A 24,047-nucleotide genomic window follows, 5' to 3' on the forward strand; every position below is an offset into this window, starting at 1 on the left:
ATCAAATGAAGAAATGTGACAAATAAAAAGGAACTTGTTGCCAGGCTGTGCTCTACACTGCAGTTTTCTTCTGCAGAGTGCATCAGCCTGAATATTCCTGAATAAGCCCTGAGATTCAGAAAGAGTTCTTCAAACCCCTGAAGAAATCAAACATCACCTGCCCAAACCTAATGATTCCAGGTACCAAGGCCACATTCATTAAGTACACCAGCCTTGTACTTGGGAAGTCTCGTGAGGCAATTCATTCAAGGAGGAAATGCACATTAGCACATTTCTGGATTTATTATTATCCTTTGTCTTCTTGTAAGCCACCTTTATTTCCTTGGATTTTCTTTTAACACTGATCTCTGGTCTGGACAACTCCAAACTTTGCACTTTGTTTTGAACCTTTGGTTTTGTTGCAGGAATGCTGCACCAGTTGCATCTCAGACCAAAAGAATCAAATTGCTAAATGCCTACAGCTGAGAAACTAGAAGCCTATTGCCCACAATAACAGTGCCACACTAGACAAATGAAAAGTACATAAATTAATACTGAAGCAGTCAGTTGATCAGATGCAATAATTTGGCTGCTGTTACAGCTGGAAGATGTGTGGCCATAGAAGGCACTGACACATGCACCACTTATAACAATTTAAAGTGTGGTTTAAATTTGAAGCAGACAGACATACGTCTGTTAAACTGATATAAATCCACCCAGAATGGTTCAGAAGTGTACCTGGAAAATACAAGTACTATTCTGAACTGATTCAGTGTGTGGACAACCAAGTATTTTGTGACAGGTCTGGTTGGTCCTCTAGGTATCCCACACCATTGCAACTGGCTGGTCTGGTATGCAGCCGGAAGTCTTAGCAGAACTCTTAGAGTGGTGCCTCCTGAGACTCGGAGGGCACAGTGCCTGCCCCAACCCCAGCCCCACTCCCTCTCTCATGAGAGGGGCCCTGCACACCCCTTCCCTTTCCCCTCCCCTTCCACAACAGACTTACTAGCTGCATGCAGCTCTTCAAGCTGCCAGGCTCCTTCCCACCTACGTGCTGTGCTGTGGCTGCACACATGCATGGGGTGCATCAGCCACATCAGGCCAACTTCCGATTCAGTCAATTTTCGTTATATTGGTGCTGATCCAATATCAGACCGATGTATCGGTGCACCTCCAATGGATTCCTATTTGAAATCTCTCAGTTTAATTTTGTGAATCATGTTTACATACCTAACAGTGCTAACATTGTGAAGCAGCCCATGGAACCTCGTGCCATGGGACCATGGTTGAGAATTGCAGACATAAAGGCTTAAGACCAATCTGTCTGGCATACTGCAATATGACAGCAAGGGTTAAACAGATCCAATTCATTCACGGTAATGGTCAACCTTAGAAGCAAGTCCTAGGATATGTGGAACAAGCTGTAGATAACCTAATCACCTGAGAGATTTGTAATTGGCTATAAGGAGTGCTGGAATAATACTAATACTGATACCACATTAAACAGCCACAACTTCTAGTCCAGACAAAACTGAAGGATTAAGGCAGATCAATTTTTAGGTATGTAAACCATGGCACTGGTGCGTTCATTAGAAAAAGTCTGAAGTGCTACAATTTTAATCTGTTTAATTACAGCCAAACTAGGCACTCTCTCCATTTTCAAAGAAAAGCTCTAGTTTAAAGAAAGGAAGGTAGTCAACAACATGCAAAGATTGTTGCACAGTCATTTTATGCTTGATAGCTGCCAGATATCCTCACAGCACTAGCATGCCTTTAATTTCATTTCTCAAATATTGAATAGTGAAGTTACAATTATCTCAATTTAATATAATTTCTAGACCTTTCAAAGATCAGTAACTAGATACAATGTAAATATTATTTCACATGGAATTGCAAAAACTTGGGAAAAACAAAGGACGAAACCACATGCCCAGCAAAACCACAACGCTGCAGATATGTATAGTAATTTGCTACACCCAGACAATCAAAACTCTTATTCAAGAGGCCAGCAAGAAAAATTCCCACTGTGCATTTGTTAGAATATGAATGTATGGTATTTGAGATGTCAATTAAATCAATTACAGCTTTACAGCATTTCTTTGCTATAATCTTGATAGAGGGTTTCATATTTAAAAACCAAGCAACAACCTCCCCCAATAGCGTTCTATCCAAAATATAACAAATACCAAAACCTCCCCCCACCCCCGGCCCCAACATATAAATCTATCACGTTTAGGGTAATTAGTAACCAGTTAGTAAGCACTTCAGTGCCAAAATTCATATTAATTAAAATATCAGTTAAACTCCTAAATTCAGAAGTTTCCAAGAGGCTCTACTGAAGCATTAGATTGAGAGGACTATACCCATAATTTCCAACTTAGTCAAATGGATAGATTAATGGACCTGCTTGCTTCCAACACGCAGGTATATTTTAATGTATATGTCCTGTAATATATTCAGCTAGGACACTTCACCTTGATTGTTAACAGAATACTTTCACAGCAAAAGCACTTGAAATTACATACGGCTTTATTTAAAGCAACCAACAACAAAATCTTGACCTTAACTTTATGTTTTGATATTATTTTTAATTTTAACATTACAGTAATCTGGTTGGGCACATACTTTCTTCCATGAAGGAGAAAGAAAATTCCATTTGTCTTTTTGGATGTATAAAGATGTGCACGAAAATTCACTTCAACAAAGTCTGACTTTTTGCTGGTATTATAGCATGACAAAATTGAAACTTGAGCAACTGAGGATTTGTCTAGACAAGAGCTTTACCTCAATTAAACATCCGTTTAACTGGAGGGAACACGCATTTGTAAACGTCAGTCTAGACACTCAAAAGCATTTGTTTAGGCATCTACAAACATATTTACCAATTACAGTTGGCTATCAACAAACTTTAATTTTTTCCACCTATTTTGAACCCCAGATATTAATCAAGAGAAGGATATTTTTCAAAGCTCCCTCCTCCCCATTTTGCAATTGCTCAAAAAGTGCAGGGCAACTCTACTTGGATTTGTCCGAGGCATTCGACTTAGTAGCACATGACATTTTTTAATTAAAAACTTGCATGACACAGCGCTAACAGAGCATGCACTGAAAGGATTAAAACAATTCACTGACCAATCAAGATGGAGCTGTTAATGGAAGGAAAATAAGCAACAGAGAGGGAAGTTTCTAGCAGTGTCTTTCCCCTCCTCCCTGCCTCTCAGACCCATTCTAGGTTCAATGCTAATCCATTTTTTTTCCAATGGTCTCTAAAGACCATATTTCCAAGCTGTAGTCCTCAGACCCTAGCCTTACAGAAAAACATAGGTAAGTGGACTGAAAGAGGACATGCACCACCAAGCTCTTCCAAGTTAAAGGCCTGAATATGTTCCAAAAATATTAGGAATCACTAATCAAATAATGTATGAACTCTTGACTGTTAAACTGGCAAACAGCCAGTACTGGTAGGCTAGCACATTACAAGGAGGACAGGTAATTGTTGAACTGCCCCGAACTGCTTGATCCAATGGTCACAATCAAACAAAAATACCCTTTAAGAGTTAAAAATGCAAGGCAATACATTTGGAAGCAAAGATTGCAGAGTTTATGGAAAAAATGGGAGGCTTTGCCTTGAAACAAGCAATTGAGAAGGGCTTAGAAGAGGGTATGTATAATTGCCTCAACTTAAGGTTTCAGAGCAATTCTGTTCCAAAATGAAGTCTTTGGATGTATAAAAAGGGCAATGCCAAGTAGAAGTAGAGAAGCAACCTCCCCTGTGTGTATAGGGTTGGTAATAGCACAGGGGTGCACTGATAAAAGATTTTTCTGGCTGATACCAATGGATGATTATTAACCAGCCATATCGGCCGATACTGATCCAACAGCTGATATGTGCAGCTGCTTGGAGAGTAAGTCTGTGGGGGGGAAGGCATGTGGGGGGGCTCCCCATCACTGTGTGAACCCCTGGGGGAGGCATGGGGGCATATGCCCCCCAAGTTTGTGTAGGGTGAGGGACGGGCTGCTCACTGCAGGCTCTGGGCTGCGAGGCAGGCCACGACTGCATTTGGGGTAGGCGGCAGTGGCGCAGGAGGGGAGGGGGGGATATGGGGAATTTTGAGGTGGATGTAGCCTACCTCGTGGCCCCCCGCTCCTACTGCCGCCACTGCCTGCCCTCTGTCCTTGCCCTGAGCACAGCCCCAGCTCAGCTCCCCCCACAACGAGAAGAGGCCAGCACAGCCCCCAGGTGCGAGACTGCAGCAGGCAGCCCACCCTTGGTCTGCACACAAATCCAGGGGGACCATGCCTACCTTGGGGATGCACGCAGCGGCGGGAGGTGCTCCACTCCCTGCGCCCCCTGGATGAGCCACCCATGGCTCCATCCTGTGCCGCACCGCAGCTGGGCAGCACCTGCCTCATTTCCTCCCTCACTGTGGCAGCCTCAATCTGCCCCTCCTCATGCCCCATCCCCACCCCCACCGAATTTCTGGCCGGACACTGCTGTCTAAGCTGCCCAGCTGCATTCCTGGCCATGTGCATGGCGGCTGCATGCATGCACACTGCATTTAATCAGTGATATTATCACCTACACGGGCCAAAAAAAGCTGATTGCCGATAATAACATTTTTCCTTTTATTGGTGCAGATCTGATATGGACCGATATATTGGTGTACCTCTACTTTTCTACCTTGTCAGGTTTCAATATTTGTGTTCAGAAGGCCGTGGGAAGGCTGAAAAGCATTTAGAGAGCCAAAAAACCCAATCCAGGGAATGGTAAGCACCACACTGCAAGTCTTGTTTAAGGAGCTCAGCCTATTCTGCTTATCAAAGAGAAGGTCAAGAAGCAATGTCACTTGCTGTATGCAAGTACTCACAAAAGAAAGACATCTGAGGGTGTCTGGGGGGCAAGCTTTGCTACCCAGCTAACAAAAGCATATAAAAGATCCAGTGGAAGCAAGCTGAAAGATTTAAAACAAAAAGATTTTTAAAAAGGGGGGGAAGGGGAAATCAATTAAAAAAGCAAAACAGAACACTTAATTTCTTAGCAGCAAGAATGATTAAACCTTAGAACAGCTTGCCAGCAAAACTGTGGACTCACCATTGCTCACAGTCTCAGCTGCCTGGCTGATGTGCCTTGCTCATATGCTCAGGGTCAACTGAAATTCGGAATTGGAAAGAAGAAATCTTACCCAAGTTATACTTAAGCCTACCTCCCCCCACACCTTCCTCTGGTACATGGAGCATGGATCTCTCTCATTAAAACTTTGGCAGCACAGGGTCTCAGACAATGCCGGCACCTTTGTCTGTCATATGGCACCCAATTGTTTCAAGGACTGAAATGCTTTAATTTAATTAAGTTACTGGGCTCAATATAGAGGTAACTCAATGAAATGTAACAGCTTCTGATACACGGGAGATCAGAAGTCATCTTATGACTCCCTTTAGCATTAAGCTATGAAAGCTCTCGTTCCCTCCTACTATTTTGAACTGCTCTTGAGGTCCTAGTATACCACAGTGATACAGCCTTCCCAGCCACTTCCTCCAACAAATAAGCAAAAGTCAGACTCCTCTTCTAGAAGGCCGCTTTTAAGAACATCACCACTGACACGGTACAAATTGGGCTCCAAAGTTCACTTTTCACCATCATAAAAATCAAGAGGCAGCAAATTCAAACCCTTGCTGATATTGTTTTGCTTGAACAGTAGAGCTGAACTGGTAAATTCAAGTATCCAGGTAATATCTTTTAAGTAGTCCACAAAACCTTAGTGGAATTTCTCACTATTTTCTGAATTTTCTAACGTCTGAAAGTTGTATGGAGATTAGACTGGTTGATAAACTAACTAATTTTATGCAAGATGTCTGTATTTACAATGATAAATAAACACCCAGTGTCTGCCTTGATTATACTGACTATACAAAACTGCTCTCTCTCCCCAGGTTTGCAAGCTTCCCACTAAAGTTTACTAGCACAAGGTTTTCTTTAACTTTGAGCTCACATAGCTTCAAGTGTTACTGTAACTACACTTGAAGAGGATTAGTCACTCACTTGCCAAAGTACAGGCGGAAATACACTCCTAACGCAACAAACTGTAAACAAACGGTTAGGATCACTATTCTAGATGAATAAAAGCAGCATATAGTTCTTCTCTTCATTATTTATACTACATTTAGTGCCCACCTGCACTGAGATACTCAGAAAAAATAATTTTTTAAAAGGAGATACATGAAACCACATTAAAACCTGTATGGACCAACTCATTTAAAATTAGTCACTTTATTTCTGAACAAACATACCCACAAGGATTTTAATGCTGTTTTTAACTAGCTGACCTCAAATTCACACCCTTCATTAATTCAATTTAAATTTTGCGCAGGCATCCCTTTATATGCTAACTCTTACTCCAATCTCATTGTTTGGACAACAAGCACCACTAAAGTCCATTTCATTTCTGAGCTTAGATTTCATAAGTTGTTGCTTTGAAATAGCTTATTTACCCAAATATAAGACTATCTTGAATACAAGACAATTCCCCCATTAGATTTTATTTATGGAACACCTATACATTTGTTATAATTTTCCAGGTATAGAATCCAATTCAAGGAAGTTTGCCTTGAATTTGTTCCTTCCCACTGCTAAAGGAGGTAAAATAAAGTGCGTTGGGGGGGGGGGGGTTAAGTCAGGCAGCCCCTTTCCCTCTGGCCTCCAACTTCTCTCCTCCACCACATTACTATCAGAGCATTCTCTCCCTGTGCACATGGAACTGAGGGGCTCATTTGAAAACACTGATTTTGAAATAAAGATACTTGTAGTAATCTGCATATAGGCAAACTACTCAAGGTATTCATAGACTTAGTTCATCTAAAAATGATGTGCATTTACTTTTCAATTTTTTAAAACAAGCTGCTGCAAGTTTTATCCCAGGTACTCAATAACTACATGTTTAAGCAGCACTTTTGTATCTACGTATCAATAGTACAAACTATGCACAGTATTAGTCCAGAGCCAAAAGGCTCATGATTTATCATATGGTTCTTTGGGCTGGGCCCCAGTAGAATCCACAGGATTTCCAGCCATGGTGACCCCACAGCCCAGCGTTGCTCAGTGCAGGTACTCCAGATATCTCCCCTCTCCCTGCCAAGGGTCTATGGGCTAGTTAGTTCCCTACTCACAAATGGAACCAGGTGTTCTTGCCACAAGTCCTGGGATCCTCCAAAATGTGTATGCAGATGAGGTGTGGGGTGCCCTCTTGGAAGGAGGGAACACACTAATCACACGTGACAGGCTGAGAGAAGGGATAACAGGGCCTCTCACCCATACAGAAGTTTGGTGACATTTGCAACATCTAAGGCTGGTGAAAAAGCAGGAATCACTGAAAATGAGAAAGAAAGGTGCTGCTCAGCTGTGGGAGTGAAGAGGAAGTCAAAATTTATTCGAGGCAGTGGTACACCATGAGCTGAAAAAAAGAGTCAGTGCTGAGCACAATGGGCACTACGCATCTTATTCAGACAGGCTGCACTAACCTATCCTTGTGGAAGGTTCCCATCCGCATGTTGTCCCAGTATGGGCCGTGCATTTTTACAAGCATGCTTAGTATTGGCTGCATTTAATCAACTTCATAATTTGTTTTCATTATTAAGCACATGCTGTGTCTGGCAGCAGTTTCATGACAGGCAATGAATTTAATGCGGTAGGTTTTTCCAATACGTGAATATAAGATAAGGGGCTTTCTCCCCCCTCACTGCCCCCCTGATTCTGATCATGGGAAAAAGACCTCACTTTATAGTTGAGTAAATATGATAACCGTTTGGTGTAGAAATGGCACCACACAGTTCATTCAGATTAGCACATAAAATGAACCTATAGGATGTTCTCTCTCTCACCCACACACACTAAAGTGTCAACCAACATGCAACAGGAATCACCGTACACTGTGTCAGAAAAAACCTCAAAATATTAAGTTATTCTGCCTAGCGTCTCCCCTCTCTTCCCGATTTTTGTTACGCTTTTATACCAAATACTTCAGACACTTTAATGATAGTGAACTGGGAACACTGAGGACAGTTCTGAGAACCAGCCCTGCAAAAAACAAATATGCAGTACAGTGGAGGGAGATATACAAGTCAAAATTCAATTTTGTTTTCTTTTAAAAATGCAGCACAATCATTGCAAACAACATAGAAAGCTCCCAAATTTTCCACATGGCAATAACTTTTTAGTAAAACAGTAAAAGAGTTTGAGCCAATTGCAGGAAATGATTTTCTTTGGTTATATATAGGGTTTCAACTAACGTCCAGTTTAGAAGCTCCAAGCACAAACCATTCAAACTTGTGTGACGGTGGACCTTGCCTCTCTGTATCCTTTTATAATGTCCCAAAGAGCTGTAAGTACCCCGACTTTCCCGCCTGCCATGTCTTAGATGTTATTATATGTTCTGCTTTATGATGTGACTTGTCAGAAGGGTTGTTATATATATATATGATGTTTTATTTTACTCTTTAGGTGTCTCTATTAGGAATCTCAGTATTATAGAGGAAAACTTCACTTGATTATATATATCGGCAAGTGTGTGGGAATATATATATATATATATATATATATTCACAATCAGATGCAAATTAACACTAGTTTTTATCTTTATTCTTTATAACACTATAGAAACTTTCATTATCTTTAAACAGAAGTGGTCCTTTTTTCTTTTTTTTTTAGAGCAGGCTTTTCTCTTCAAGTCTTGTTATTTCTCACTCTTTACTTTTGCTATCCTGAGTGCATACCTTTCATCTGGTGTGTGCCTGAAGTCTTGAATCCTTGTGGTCAGCACTCAGTTGTTTTCACTAAGCTTGTGGGAGCGAGTCAATTCACTCTTCTCTTTTTTGTTTGTTTACTTCTCAGCGCGGCCGTGTCTCCGGTGCCTTTTCAGGGATGCGCCCCTCTCTGAGCTCTGCTCGCTCCAGCCACGAGAAAAATCCTGGAGGTAAGTGTCTTATCTCCTGGATATCATCTTCCTCCCTCACTTTCTCCTTCAGATGCTCTTTTTTTCTTCTCCCTTTCTGACTCCCTTCTCCTCTTTTCTTTCTTTTCCCGGAGCTTCTATCCCAACATGGCAATAGCTCCGGAAGCAGTGTTCTCCGGCTCTTTTTGCCGCGTTGCTGTTTACTCTTTCACATTGTGACAGAAATATTTATACTTACACACATAGCTTGAGTAAACTCCATCCCAGTTTTAAAAAGCTATTCGTGGAGATGCTGTGTAAAGGAAATCTGAAGCAAAGTGGGATGCTTAGCATGCTTATTTGCAGGTCAAAACAATTCATAGCTACACTAGTGTTTAAGCTCCAAGGAGAAACCAAAACACACTGGGGCATGCTTCAGTATGCACGCTCTCCTGCATGCTTTCTTTTTTTAATTACATTCCTACTTGCAAAACAAGTCCTGTTGCTGTTAACACAAACATGAATATCACCAAATTCAGTAGGATCAGAAATGCTCAGATCTTACCAGCCTTTGGAAAAGTTGCACACAACCCTGGGCTTTCAGACAGGGTTAGATAAGTTTCAGATCAATTCTCTTCTCTGAAAAATTCCTTCTTTAAGAAAAAAAGGGCCAAGCTAGTTGGGTGATTTCCCTAGCACTGCCACAGTCAACAGGACTTCACTGCATGAAGAAAACAGCGCTTTCGCACCCTATACCCCCATTTAAAACAATCAGGTCTATTCCTTCACCGTAGAGAAACACGCTGTTATTCAAAGAATTATTATAACAAAACTGAACACAAGGTAGCTTTTCTTCATTAATTTTCATACCAGGTAGCCAAGTAAGTGTAGAACCATGATTAATGAAATACAACTATTAGGTTCTTACTGTGGTATGAAGCAAAATGTAACCCTCCACCTTACACCTACCTCCCTTTGCCCCATCCCATATCAGTGCCAAAGCTGAAGAGAAAGCTGCACTGACAGGAAGCTTTACACAAAACTTTGTATGCTTGCACTTAGACTGAATGGAGTGATCAAGGCAAAAGTCACACATCATGCAAAATCCTCACACACAGTAGTGAAATAAATTACCAATCCAGACAGCACGGCCTGGGGCCAGCTAGTCAGCATCCAATACACAGAAGTAAATACATAGCCACCTTTGCAAACAGAAGTGGCTTTAAGGAATCCTAAACAAGTTTAAGCAAGGCAGGAATGTGGTTCTGTCATCACTCTTTTAGCATCGAGAGTTGGCTTTATTTCCCTAATGAATCAATTATGGAGGCAAAACTAAATGCCTAAGAGGAACTCTTCTTGGCCCCGGAACCTGAAAAGTCTCCTGTTTAATCTACAAAACAAGCAAAGGGTGAGAAACAGCAATGTATGTGGGAAGGTTACAAGATGTTTTCCCTGTACGTGACTGAACCCCGACTTGGAGGAACCACACCCGTGTTTAAGACAACAGGTCAGTCGCCACATACCTAGTCTATGCCTCTACTAACATTGCCAAGAAATCTGCATAAGTGTGGGGCTGAGTGAGACGGGTACTTTTCCACTCAAAACTGGACTCAAGTTCACTTCTGGGAACATGATTTTTAATGTTCATCAAGGTGCCAAGACAAGCTACAAAACACTCTGCTAACGTTGTAAAGCATACTTCGGAAGATAGTAACAGCTCTTTCCCATTACCGACATGGACTGGCCTCAAGACTTCAGCCTGGAAGAAGAAAGCTTCTATGAAGCCCATAGCCATCCACAGAGTCCTCCAGTTCACTAGTGGTACATTACCTGTAAATGCTACCAAAAATATTCCTCAGGAGACTTATTCCTGGCAAAACCCCATTTGGTTTACAGGAAAACTGCTTAAAATAATTTTTATATAAAATATGCAGATCTACAGTCCACACAATAATCTGTCATCTAGTTCAGAAGAGCGATCTTCAACCAATCTTAGCAGCCTATAGATATTCAAGAATGCTTTCAAGCTGCCTAGTAAAACTGCTTATTGTAGATGAATGTAGGAGTAATACTTCTTACATGCAGGCTAGTGCATACTACATTTAGTTATACTAACAATGCAGACAGGTACATCAGAAAAAACAAATGTCTATTGTAACAGAAAGTTTGTGCTCTGAGGAACATGCCTTAATTAATTCTTTTGGAACCAAAGAAAATACTGTTCTGTGAACAACAGTAACATTTAACAAACCATTCCCTGGCAGAAACTTTGGTTTCTCTTAACTCTTTAAATTGTTTAAAACTTGTGATTTATATTAAAGTATCTAATATGTACTATACAGAGGCTGCCTGCAAACAATGTATAGCTTAAGTTGCTTCCTCCATAACTTGGTTAGAGGTGGAAGCTAGAAGAATTGCTGTCAAAGCTTTAGACCCCTCTTCTCCTTCTCCCCAGCTCTATACAGGTAACAGTGAAACCCGTGTTGATTTTTATGTATTTGACTCTGTGGACTGTCAAAAAACAGTTTACACAGCAATGCTTCAGTGCTTGTTTTTGTCCAATGACATCACTAGGAGTATCAATTTTGCTCCTAAGCAGACAAGTTAACACATGGACTACTAAGGAGTTTGAAATAAGGGCATGAGCTATTTAAACAGATCTACACAAGGCCGTCTTTCATTTATAGGTTGGGCAGGGAATTTTCACTTTTTTACAGTACTTTCAGTTTTGCCAGATATTCAGCAGATTAGCAATTTAGTACTTGCTATTTCAATAATGGAAGTTCACAAGTAAGACAGACACCACCTAACTTCTGCATTCTTAGATAATACTTTTTAAAAGGCACTTCTATCTCTGAAAATGTTTTGTGAAGTTGCTGCCCTTAACTAAGACAACATTTAAGTCTTGTACCCTTCTCATGTCAATGTTACTTTAAATAAGTCCTTTCAGTCAGAAGTTTTTGAGCACTTAAGGCACTGAAGGATTCAGAATCCCCAAATTGTGGCCATCTGCAAAGGCTGCATAATATGAACAGGGATAATTCTTTTATAACTAACAAGTTAAGGGTATGTCAGTGAAAAAAATCACTTGTCTCACACACACACAGCAAGTATACGCAGACCATATGGTCACAAGGTATTGGTTTGTTTAGCTGACTACTGGCTGGTACTTCCCCTTCCTTACTACTGGTAATTTCTTCCATACTTGTCTGTTAAAACAAGAAAGCATAGAGGTGCTGCGGGGAAACTGGCTATTAACAAAAGAAAAATGCTACTGTCTCACTTTAACCCCAGATATTGGGGTGACGGGTGCTGCAAACACACCGTCACCACTTAGCACAGCAGGAAACACAACACAAATCTAACACATGGTGCCCATAATGGATCCCATCAACAACTCTTCCATGTGTCCAGTAACCAGGTTGTGGCCATATTGGTCTAGAGGAAAAAGCAAATCAGGGTTCATGGACAGAGATGATATCTTTTATTAGACCCGCAAGATACTTGCAAAAAATTAAAGAATTTTTCTGCAAATATCTTGTGGGTCTAATAAAAGATATCACCTCTGTCCATGAGCCCTGATCAACAACTCTTCACACCTGACCAGCTCTTGAGAGAGCTCAGGAACTGTAACGCTTCAAAGAAAATGAAAGACCTACACAAGATGGCTTGAAAAGATTTGGCAGAGATAGACGCTTGAAACCACCCCAAAGTGATCATCATTTCAAAATTAATGGATAATCGTGGCACCAATATGAAACCAAACCCTTATTAGCAGAGCCTGCTCGAGTCCCCCAAAATTTTACTCCCCTCGACCTGTGGTACAGGTTTCCCTTGCTTTACGCTGTACACGCGTTCCTAGAAAATGGCGCATAACTCAAATCCGCATGAAGGGAACCCACTTCAGCGTGATAAACAGGGATACCTTCCAAGACCTCGAGCATACCAATCCCCAGGCCCATTTCTACCACTTTCACGAGACAATTTTGGTACTCACCAACAACAGACAGCACACACAAGTAAGTACAGGGCACTATTGCGACAGGGAAGACAACTACAGAAACGCAAGTCACAGACAACCAGTGAGGAGCACAGATCCACACAGGAGAGACTGTTTTGGTGTGCGTCACTCCCACAATGCACCGCACAAAGCAGCCACCTACGGGCTTCCACCGCACCCGTCGCAGAAGAGCGAGTTTACCTCGCGCATCAACAAATTTTCGGTATAAAAAGGGCCATTACATAGGAGCGAATTCGCACCTACAAAACCCACATAAAGCGAGGGAAAATGGGGCTTACACCCCATCACAAGGAGCTCCAATTTATCCTCCATTTCTCTTTTTTTTTTTTTTTTTTGCTGCCCCAGACCAGACACTTTGGTTTCAGAGGCAATGTCTTTCGTGCTGCCTATTTATTCTTCAGGTTGAGCTGTTTCAGTCATAAGGGAGCACGCCTTTATCAATGCTTTTGAAGCCAAAGAGAACGGTGCTGTGCGCACCCCCGCTTTACAGGCACCGTCTTTACGCCGCTCTTTTATTTACCCCACTATTTCGGCCCACCCCGGCCGCACGCGGCCCCGCTCCGGCCTAGTCGGGCAGGACGGGTGCGAGGCGCTGAGGGCCGGACCCCGGGCGGGGGGGGATCAGGGCCGCGGGGCGGTGGCACCCGAAAAGCGGTCTGGCCCGGGGGGGAGGGGGGACACGACAGCGGCCCCGGGCCTCCCCCCGCCCCCGTGAGGCCGCCGTTACCTGCGGTGGGTGGGGCCGAGCCGCTATCTGGCCCCGCGCGGAGGCAGCGGTGGCGGCGGCCGGGCCATGGCGGCGGCGGCGAGGGGAGGCCGGGGCGGCGAGGCCGAGGCGTCGCGCTGCTCTCTCCGGCCTGGCCGGGCACTTTGTTTGTGTCCCACAATGCAGCGCGGGCGGGCGGTGGGGGGGGAGGGGCCGCGCAGCCCGCAGGCGCACTGAGAGCGGGCGCCGGACGGCCCGGGGCAGGCGCATGCGCAAACGCTCAGCCGCGGCCGGACTCCGCCGCGCTGTCCCCGGCGCGGAGGGCGCGAGCTGGGCTTGGCGTGGGGGCGGGCCGTGTGACGTCACCGGGGGCGCGGTTGCCCCGCCCCCCGGGCGCGAGAGACGCGTAGGTGCGCCCGGCCCGGCGGGGGGGGCTTTGGGGCAGATAGCGGAGCAGAGTAGGGCAGGGGGCAGATAGCAGAGCAGGAGAATGGGCAGGAGGAGATAGCAGAGTACTAGATGGGGCAGGAGGAGATAGCAGAGCAGCGGATGGGGAAGGGGGAGAAAGCAGAGCAGCGGATGGGGAAGGGGGCAGATAGCAGAGCAGCGGATGGGGAAGGGGGAGAAAGCTGAGCAGCGGATGGGGCAGAGGAAGGGGATTGCAGAGGCACTGCAAGTCTTCTGCCAGAGCAGTCGCCCCCAGCCGCAGGGTTGTACACGATGGTGCCGCAGCACCTGCCTCGTGGGGCCGGCGTGTCAGGTTACGTAAAGTGACAAAGTTCAACTGACTTTGGTAACGCTGCAGCTGCGGGCCTTCCCCACGCATCTGGGCCATGGATGCACAATGTGATTCCTGTGGAGCCCTTTACACTAGGTTTTGCTCCATCACAGTAAATTGATTGTGCAAGAAGGAGCTGGTACAACCAGATCTCCTGAGGTAGCTGCCATCGGCGAGCGCTGTAGTCGGCCCTACCCTCCAGACAGCAGGAGGTGCAGGTTGCACTGAGCAAGGAGCTGCAGGGATGAGTTTGGCTGGGGACGAACACACTCCCTACCCTGGTGTCTAACTTAATTCCCAGCAGAGCACTTAGGGTTGCCAACCCTCCAGCGTTGTCCTGGAGTCTGCAGGAATTAGATATAAATCTCCAAGAAACTGCTGAGTGTCACTTGGGAAATAAACAATAGGGCATTCATTAAAATAAATATTAAATGTTGAATCTGATTTATACAGTAGTTCAGTAGGTTTTTAAAATGTAATAGCAATGTGCATTTGCCTTCCCAATGTAAAGTCTGCACACCGTAATCTGTAACTGATGTTTGCAGCTCCGTGGGCATGTTCACATTGTGTGTCACAGGCATGTTGGCAGTCCGGAAACCTCCCGGAATAGATTCAAACAGAGCTGGCAACCCTAGGAGTGCCTTGCACCAGTGTAAGGCATGTCCACTTCATTTTACCACATAGTAAAGTGGGATTGATCTGTTGACCACAAACCCCCTTTCAGCCTGACTTTCCTCTCACCCATAGCTTTGTAAGTCAGTGGTGTGCCAGACACAGAGCTGTGTGTACTAATCAAAGACCACTGGTCTGAGATGGTTTTATGAATGCACCCAGGTCAGTGAGGCAGGGGATACGTTGGTTTACTAGGCTTCTCTGTCTGACTGTATTGGTCTAGCTTAGAAACGGGCCATTGGAAGAACAAGCGGGAAGGCAACATGGCAGCTCCCAGCTAAACACGTCTCAGCTCACGCTTGAAAGGTGGCAAGAAAAGCTCCTCTCCCTGCTCCATGGATCTTGTATCCTGTTGCCAATAAAAAGTGCAAGCCTGTTTGGGCAGCAGTGGGTGTTAGAGATCCAAGGAAGGTTGAGAGGAGATGGGAGGGGAGCTTGTTCTTTCTGTTGAGAACAGACGGGGATGGAGGTGAGACTGGGTCCGCTGGGAGCGTCTGGAAGCAATTGAGCACTTCCAGGGAATGGGAAACCATCAGAAAAGACAGACAAATGTATAGACTGTTCACTGCCTTAGATCCATTTCCTCTTATAGACTGTTCACTGGCTTAGATCCATTTCCTCTTAAATGCTTTTGTTTTAAAGAAATACCAGTTTGCAGTCAGAGGACTGTCTGCCTGGTGACTTGTTATGCTGTCCTAGTTTCTGGAAGGACCAGAGCTGCAGGTCCTAATCCTAAATCAGCCCTGCTGAGATAATCACAGCCAGCACCTGAGGACTGTAGTTGAGATTTCACTGAAAGGGGCAGAGTTGGATTGAGACGGGTGATAGCTTGAAGTGTGAAACCAGAGAAGCGGGGGTGGCACTCCAGGATGACAGTAGGAAAAAGTCACAAGTTCAGTCAAACCAGGGACTGTGATGGGGGGGTCACTTTACTGATGTCCCTGGACTTATATAAGTGTAAAACCAGGGGAAGTGTAAAGGGAATTAGATTTATGCTGCCAGATAGTCAGCCAGAAGAAAGCAGTTTGGTTGTGGGATGCAAGCGTGTAAAGAACAACCCCTAGCTTGTTTATTGCATGATTTGGGAGGTCATGGGTAAAGCCATGCATCACTGGAGGCATGAAGACATGGGAATGGACAGCGATCATGGCCCAGGACCTCAGCTGGTGCAAGCCATCATATTTCCATTGAATAAGGTCTGGTCTAACATCCATATATATATTTTTTGCATGTGAATTATGACAATGCCCAATAGAGAACCCCCAAGGAGTTAAGTGTAGAGGAGCTGGGGCAAACATTTGCAGAATTAGAAACTCAGTTTTCCATGAGGAGGAACTTCTGTCTTCCACAGCAAATACCACATGGTTTGTTAGCAGGCTGATTTTGTGCGTACATAACCAGCAGCTGGATTAACTCAGCCGACTGTGATGGTTACTCAGCTGCCACCGAGTCAATGAGAACGGCCTGTAGACCTGTTGTGGTGCAGCAGGTTCTGCTAGTTCCACGGCCTCCTCCTGCCGGGTTTCTTAAATCCTATTTCCAGCTCTGTTTTCCCAGCCCTGATTCATTTGCTCAGACTTTGACAGCTGTGTAGGACTGAAGCAAAGTGAAGTCATTATCTTAGCATGTGCGCAGATGCCAAGTTACATAGGTTTTAGCAGCATGACACAGCTGCTTGGTATTTATCACACGGTCATACTGGGACAGGACCATTCCATGCAGTTGTTCACATGTCCCTCTTTCAGCTGCAGCCAAGTCTGCCAAATGTCCCTCTGTGGCTGGTCAGCAGTTCTGACTTGCCTTCCCTCTTTCTCATGTCATGTGCCTCATTCTGCAGTAACTTACTTGCTCACCTCTTGGCCCAACCACTGCTGAAGTCAATAGAAAGTCTCCTATAGCCTTAAAGAGCTTTGAATCAGACCCCCAGCCAGAAGGATCTCTTTTGTACCTTATTCAATTTCTTATTCTTAAAAAAAAAAAACCATAATGGTGCTCCTGATCCAGAACACCTGACTGAACTCTTGGTGTGTCTTGTTGAGTTTTTAATCAGCAACAGATCATTTTGGTTTCAGAGGCACAGAGCTGGAATATGCCAATGGGGTTTTTTTCACTATGCAGTGCTCTCTGTGTATTATACATCACTACACAGCACTGGGAAGGGACACTTGTCGCCTGGCCCATCAATGGCATGTAAATATAGCTGTATTGCATATAGTCTGTCACATTTGCATCCTTTAGGTTCGCAAGAGATGGCTCTCGACTAACAGGAGATTCTTCCCACTCTGGCAGAAGAGGCCTGCTTTTACTAAAAGGAGTTCATCAGGCCTCAACCCCTTCAGAAAAGATTCCAGCAGGAGCTCCATAAGCCAAATTGTTAGCAGGGTACTTGTAAATCAATGCAGCAGCTGTACCAAATTTATTCCAGCCAATAATTTGGCTTCATTTTTCTTATGATACAAGGTGATCTTTACTCTGGGCTTTTTCTGTTGAACTGGTCATTTCACAGTGAGGAGCAATGATACCTTCAGGTTATCCCAAGGGCATTGATATTAATTGTATCAGAGTGCTTCTGTCTGGATGGAATCAACACTAACACCTCTAGACTGACACGTCGCAGCTGCCAAATTCCCACGCACTGAGCAGGTGGAATGAATAGTCAGACCCTGAGAAACAGTGAAACCAATAAGATGATTAATAGGATTCTGTAGCCCTCAAAACCTATGTAATTTAATAGAGAATGATCTCCTTTGAAGTACGCTGTAGCAATCTATACCAGGGATATTAATTTTTTATTAAATTCAACAAGGTGGTTAAAAAAACCCCCGCAGTGAGTGGATCGTTTGCTCTGGGGGTGGTTGCCTTGACCTTAGGTTCGTTTCATAACATTCTGGGCTTAATTCATTGGCATTAATGGAGTTGCATTGGCGCCAAACGGGAGTGACACGGCAGTGAATCAGGCCCCATACCTCTCTTGGGACTAAGTTTGGTCGCTTCATTTGTAAATCAGTAGCAATTTCACTGTTGTGCATAGGATTGCACAGGTATAAACCGGACGTAGCCAATTCGCTTCATTTTTTCCAAAAGCGCTGAATTCATTTAGAAGCCTCAGCCCTATTGGCTGTCAGTGAGACTCAGGCTTCTACACATCCAGTTGCTTTTAAAGATGTCACCTTTGGACGCAAAGTGGCTCTAGGGCTTTCACCCCGCACATTGCATGTAACTGCCAGAGATGAGGGGCCAAGGTATTGCTACCTCCTGTCTTGCATAATTCCCTTTTTTTGCACACAATTCTTACGCTGGTGAAAGGGAGCGGAGGGTTCTGATCCGATAGCAGTTTGCAGGCTGTTGCGCTTCCCTTCCGCAGATAGAAGACCACCCTGTCTTTGAGCCTTGCGGATTCAGTACTGTAGTCACTTTTTGTAGTGCCAAGGATTCTTTTGCTGTGTTTCCAGAGCCCCTTTTGGCTGGAAGAAGTGCTAATAGCCTTTATCTTCTTGCAGAGCCTTTATCAGAAATTGCTACTCCTCCAGCATACACTGTGAGAATGTTTGCCTGAGCTTTCCCTGGAAGTGGTGCCTGCATCAGGGCGGTTATCAGAGCTGTCGTGTATCACTTCTAGCAGCTTGTAGCACTTCACATTGCTTCCCGTGGAATGCTTGAGGCTTTGGTTTGAAGTGTTCGTTCTGCTCCATGAATCTGGGAGGCCCTTTTGCAGCCTTTATTTCAGAGTGATGGGCAAGAGCGTGGGTTAGATCTTGTACGTGGCTGCATTAGCACAATTCATCAGCAGCAACACTTAAAACCCACTCGGGCTATCTACGCAGCCATTCCTATTTCCCATCTATCTAGAAGACTCCCAGATATATGCCCTGGCCCTTGTGATGTCTGTCACACCATAATTGCCTTTCTGATATCAAGGCAGGCTAATTTTCTCAAGATGAATGCTGACAAGCTGGGATTGTGGTTAATTTGCTTCTCCTCAGCAAGAACTCTTTTCTTCTCCCGAGCAGTTTCCTCTCATAGCAGCTCTCTTTTCTGCCACCAGCACTTTTAAGGTTGGACATATTTTTGACCTTATGCATTTGCAATTTCATTGTTAGGCAGGCAGGCAGGCTTAAGTATGGGCTCACTCCATCAGGATGTCACACTGGTCTTTCCCTTTGCTGCTTTTATTTCAGAGAAAATTGCAGCTCCTGCATAACTTCTCCTTTTTCGTTATATTTAGCACTGGAGGAATTCAAAGCATGGGCAAAGTATCTGAGCCTCGCAACATTTTATGCAGGAGGTGGGGAAACTGCAGCCCTGCGAAGTTAAGTGACTTGCTCAAGGCTGCTCAGCGGGTCAGTGGCAGAGCCCAGGGCAGGAGCCTAGAACTCTGACCCGGCACTGTAATTCTCAAGTGTGCAGACTGTTCCTACATTGCTGTCCAGTTTCAAGATATCAGAACATGTTATTCCAGTGTCACACACGTTCCACCTCTTCTCAGTAGCCCGCTGCGGTCAATGGGACACTTTCCATTAACACCAGCATCAATGGGGCTTGGATCAGATCCTATCTCCAGATTAATTTGGGACCTGCATGTCATCTTCCACTAAGGAACCAAGTCAAGTTACTTCTATATAGCACATAGCATGGTCTCGGCTCCCGGTGATGCTTACCTCGCCGACCTGGGTAGTTCCAAAGGGGAAATCTTTTCCTTTCTACCCTGTCAGGAAATTGCTGCCTATTCCTCAATTTAGCACTAAAGCTTTGGAAGCTGCGTCACACTTCTTCAGTTCATCTCTCCACTTCCTGCCCATATTAGTCCCTTAACGGCCATTAACTAACTTTAGATCAAGCCGCTGACTTAGTTCTTTGGTGACTGCCAGGTTTTTTGTTTTTTTTCCCACTTACATTTTATTTGGGTTTTATCTCCGGAGTAGCACAGCAGGATGTTCCCGCAAAGGACACTCTGTAAGTGTGACTGATTGACCAAGGGGAATGTAACTCAATCATCAGGCCACTGCTGAGAAAACTGCTCTGTGGAGTTGGATGCATTTCCTGGGGCCTGAGGGCCTCAGCTGTCAGTGACACACCAGATCGGGTCTGAAACCACACAAAATAGAGAGGAAAGCAAAAATGTGAGAGACTGCAAGTGATTCTGAGCCAGGACAACTGTAATGGCAGGGCTGGGTGGAAGGAACAAATCCGATGGTCCCGTCAGACTGGAAAGACTCAGCTGCCATCCTCTCCAGACACAAACACTTTGTTGGGCTCTCCGGCGGTTGCGGGTAGACAAGATTCCCTTGCGAGCCGGCTCTTTGGAAAGTAAAGAGAACTGCTCAACCCGGTGCTGTAGTATTTCCACTGGGTTCTGATCTGGTTCAGGAGAAGCATGTGTGAGATCAGAGAGGGCTTGATAAAACCAGCCTGAGGATGACTATGAATCACCACAGTAAGGCAGCTGTGAAAAGAGGCAAATACAGCCCTAGGATGTATCACGTGAGGTCTTTCCGCAAGAAAAGGAACAACGAATCTGATTGCCCGGGTTAAAAGCCCTCGTGAGGCCTCGCCTGGAATGGCAGGTACAACTCTGATCTCCCACGCTCGGGAAGGTGCATCCAACCTGGAACAGAGCTGACCTGGAGCAGGAGACTAAGGCCAGCTCTATACCATGCAGTTTTGCTGGCTTTGCTATGTCATTTAGGGTGGGAGACATCAACGCTCCAGACTAACGTTGTCAGGCCAGCAAAACTGGAGGCAATTGCGCCAGCAGAAGGGGGGCCTGTTGGGTTTTTTTTCTGTTGCCATACACTGTATCTGCAGGAGGAGGCGCTGCTGTCACAGCAGTAACCCCAGGGGTTGGGCACAGGGCAGCCTAACCTGTGGAGAGCAAATCTTGTTTAGCCTTGCAGTGAAGCCTGATAGAGATTTGATCGCCGGCTATAACCAAGATGTGGGCTGTCACCAAAGTAGAGGCATGAACTGGGGACGTCAGGAGCCAGAACCAGGGATCCAGAATCACTAACCAGAGGATCTGGATGGGACAGCTGTAGCTGTAAGGGACCAGGACATTTGTCAAGCTAAAGCTAGGAGCTGGCTGTCAGAAGACAGGAGTCTGCAACAACGGGGTCTGTGCTGGAGTCTGGAAGAGTTTTGCAGGTGAGAATCAGGAAATTAGGAACAAGGAGTTAGCAGCTCAGGGCTAGACTGAGATGCATCCATCCTGCTGAGCAACCCCTGGGTACTGCAAGAGCTGCTACTTATATTTAGGCAGTCATGGCCATGCAGGCAACTGCGGCCAGCTGAGAGTAGTTAGGCCACTGACAATCAACTAATTGGGCTAATTAACCTGCCTGCAGCTCTGACTGCTGACACCTCTTCTATATCCTATGAGAACCCCACCCCCTGGTTGTGACCTTAAGTACAGAGTCACAACCTGTGATGTGGAGACCCTGAACCAATTTCTCAGATCACTAATATACTAATCTCCCTGATCAGAACACGTCTGAATTTTGGGGGTGTTGGCAGCCAAACCCAGGTCTGGATCCAAACCGTGCGACTTCCGTGGTGGGAGGCTGGAATCTGGCAATTTCCTTTATGGGTCGCAAACATGCCGACGCTCAAATGGTCATAGATAGTATGCTTTTGGCCTGATGCTGCACTTGGTCAGGTGCTTAGCACCTGCTTGGACTAAGCAGCACATTTCATCCCAAAAAACAGCAAAGCACAATTTACACCTGCACCTCCATCTTCACCCATGACTGCAGTGCAGCTATTTCTGGGGTGGATGTAGCATCTGTTGGCAAGACAAAGAGTTTTATGATGAGAAATGAAGGAAATGGCATAAACCAGGAACTATGCAGTGAGGAATGTAGGCTGACAAAATATAATTACCCCAACCTGGAACACACCCAGAACGGGGTGAATCACAGCTCTAAACAACTCATGAACAACTGAACAAAGTGAATTCAGGGGTAGGCTGTTCATAATCTTTTCTCCTGCAAGTGCAAATAAAGAAAGGTATCTCCATGCCCACTGTCCCATACTCTGTCTGTCCTTCTGTCCTACCCTGAAAGGAAAGTCTGAAAACACATTTCAAGAACACCCATTTTCTTGTGCTACTTTTCTGTTTGTTAACCTCTTCTTCATCCTGCCGTGTAGTACTTTCGCATGATTGATGGGTGGCTTTTACCTATCCATTAATATTCTGTAGCCTTTGGCTTCAGCTGAAATTCAGCAGTACTGAGCTGACAAATATTCATTTCATTCTGAGGACAGGAGCAAAAAAAAATAAATGTCACTTTTGAAAAATAAAAAGAATTATAATAATAAAAAAAAGGCAAGGCTGTCTCCTTAATGAGCTGAAAATAGAACCCTTCTCTATTCGGGCCAAGAGAAGCCATCTAAAACTAATGCTACACATAGTTATAAATAGGGTGTCATGCATTTCTGTGTCCATTAACATAGCGGCATGTGCCATAGTAAAACCCTGTGCACTGAGCAGACTGGTAGGCTAATCCTTCCTCACCTGAGACTCAAAGTACCCCTTACTCTATGTCAGTTGTGTTTGCTTAATTCCCCCTAAGGAAGGAAGTAGAAATAATTACTCTGAAACCCCAGAGGCTGTGTAATGTCCTGGTCCCAAAATGGGCCAACAGATCAGCTTCACAAAGATGCAGGGAAGCTTCAGAATTCAAGTTCATGGGTAACGCCAAGTACAACAGAAGAGAAGCGACTCCATTGCTCAAGCCAGGAGCTGGACTGAGGGGGGTCTGCATAAGAAGTGTAGCCTCTGTGTGTGCCAAGAGATGCTCAGGCATTTCCCTTCCCATCCCTGCTCAGCACATGAGGAGGGATTGGCTCCAAGTGTCTAAAGAGCCTTTGGAAAGTGCCAAAGCCCAGTCAAGCCACTGGAAGCTCTGCTTTTTTAGTGGGGTCAGGATTTGGCCCTAAGAGATTAGAGTGTATCCAGGGGTACACCCCATACCATAACTCAGGGCTGAATCCAGTCAATGTGAAAACAAATCTGGTACCATTGGCATATCCCTTTTCCTGATCTCTCTGCTGTGATCAATGCATCAGTTTTGCCTTCTCTGGGGTGCTGAGCTCTGACTTCACCCAGCCTATAACACTGTCAGTCCTGATATAACAACAGAGTTGCCTGGCTGAGAGCAGGTCTATGTTGCCCACTCAGTGCAGGGTGAAGATACCCCAGCAAGCTTTGAATGAGGCAGTGCAGGCACTGGAAGCCATCTAGCATGGAGAAGTGGGATAATTCAACCCACACAGCTGTGTGCTGCTGCACTGAGGTCTGCAGCATACTTGTCCTGTGGGGTCTATCACAGGGGACTACTAATGGCATCAATGCCTTCAGCCATTTGGCTTGTCCTGGTGCATTCCAGCTGCTTTGTGTGTAGCAGCACCCTGGCTGAGCTCCTCCTGCACCAGCTTCTCCAACCAGCAAGCACGTAGGGCCAGGTTTGGGAGAGAAGAAGCTGAGCCAGTGCCTCCATATGCCATGGTGCTCCTTTACTGGGACAAGAGCCCTTTGCAGCCAAGGGCATCCAATGAGTAATCTGCACCTGCATTCCTATGTGATGTAGCTTCACCCCCAAGGGAGCATCAAGGGGGCTGAAAACAATATTTGGACCGTATGTGTTGAGCCACACTAACTGCAAGGCAAGGAAACGCTGCTTCTGTGCCCTCCCCACACCTCCTGACAGGTCTTGGAACGGGAACTTCATCAGCAGAGACATTGTTAGTGAAAATGATGCAAAGAAGCCACTTTGCCAATGCACAGTCTGCCTTGAGAGCAGAATTTGGTATTCAAATGCACTTTGGGATTTCAGTCCCAGGCTTTTTTATGCCCCCTGAGTTAGTCTTGCAACCCAAAGGTCTTTAACAAGATGCATGCTTCAGTGTATTGTATGTGCTCGTTTTATTTTGCCTGCCATGGATGGCATGTCAGCCATTCCCAAGGCTGGG

At 45.0% G+C, this 24,047-nt stretch overlaps 1 protein-coding gene across 1 annotated transcript in view; it reads right to left on the reverse strand.

Annotated features, from left to right (window-relative positions):
* The window catches only part of ZBTB44 (zinc finger and BTB domain containing 44), a 53,839-nt gene extending 40,012 nt beyond the window's left edge, over positions 1 to 13,827 (reverse strand). The window contains exon 1 of the mRNA XM_090027033.1: positions 13,652 to 13,827. The gene's annotated coding sequence lies outside the window, so the exon portion shown is untranslated. The remainder of the gene's footprint in view (positions 1 to 13,651) is intronic.
* Positions 13,828 to 24,047: the final 10,220 nt, after the last annotated feature.

This window comes from Crocodylus siamensis, chromosome 14 (assembly GCF_052110815.1).
Source record: "Crocodylus siamensis isolate JL-2025a chromosome 14, ASM5211081v1, whole genome shotgun sequence".
NCBI lineage: Eukaryota > Metazoa > Chordata > Crocodylia > Crocodylidae > Crocodylus > Crocodylus siamensis.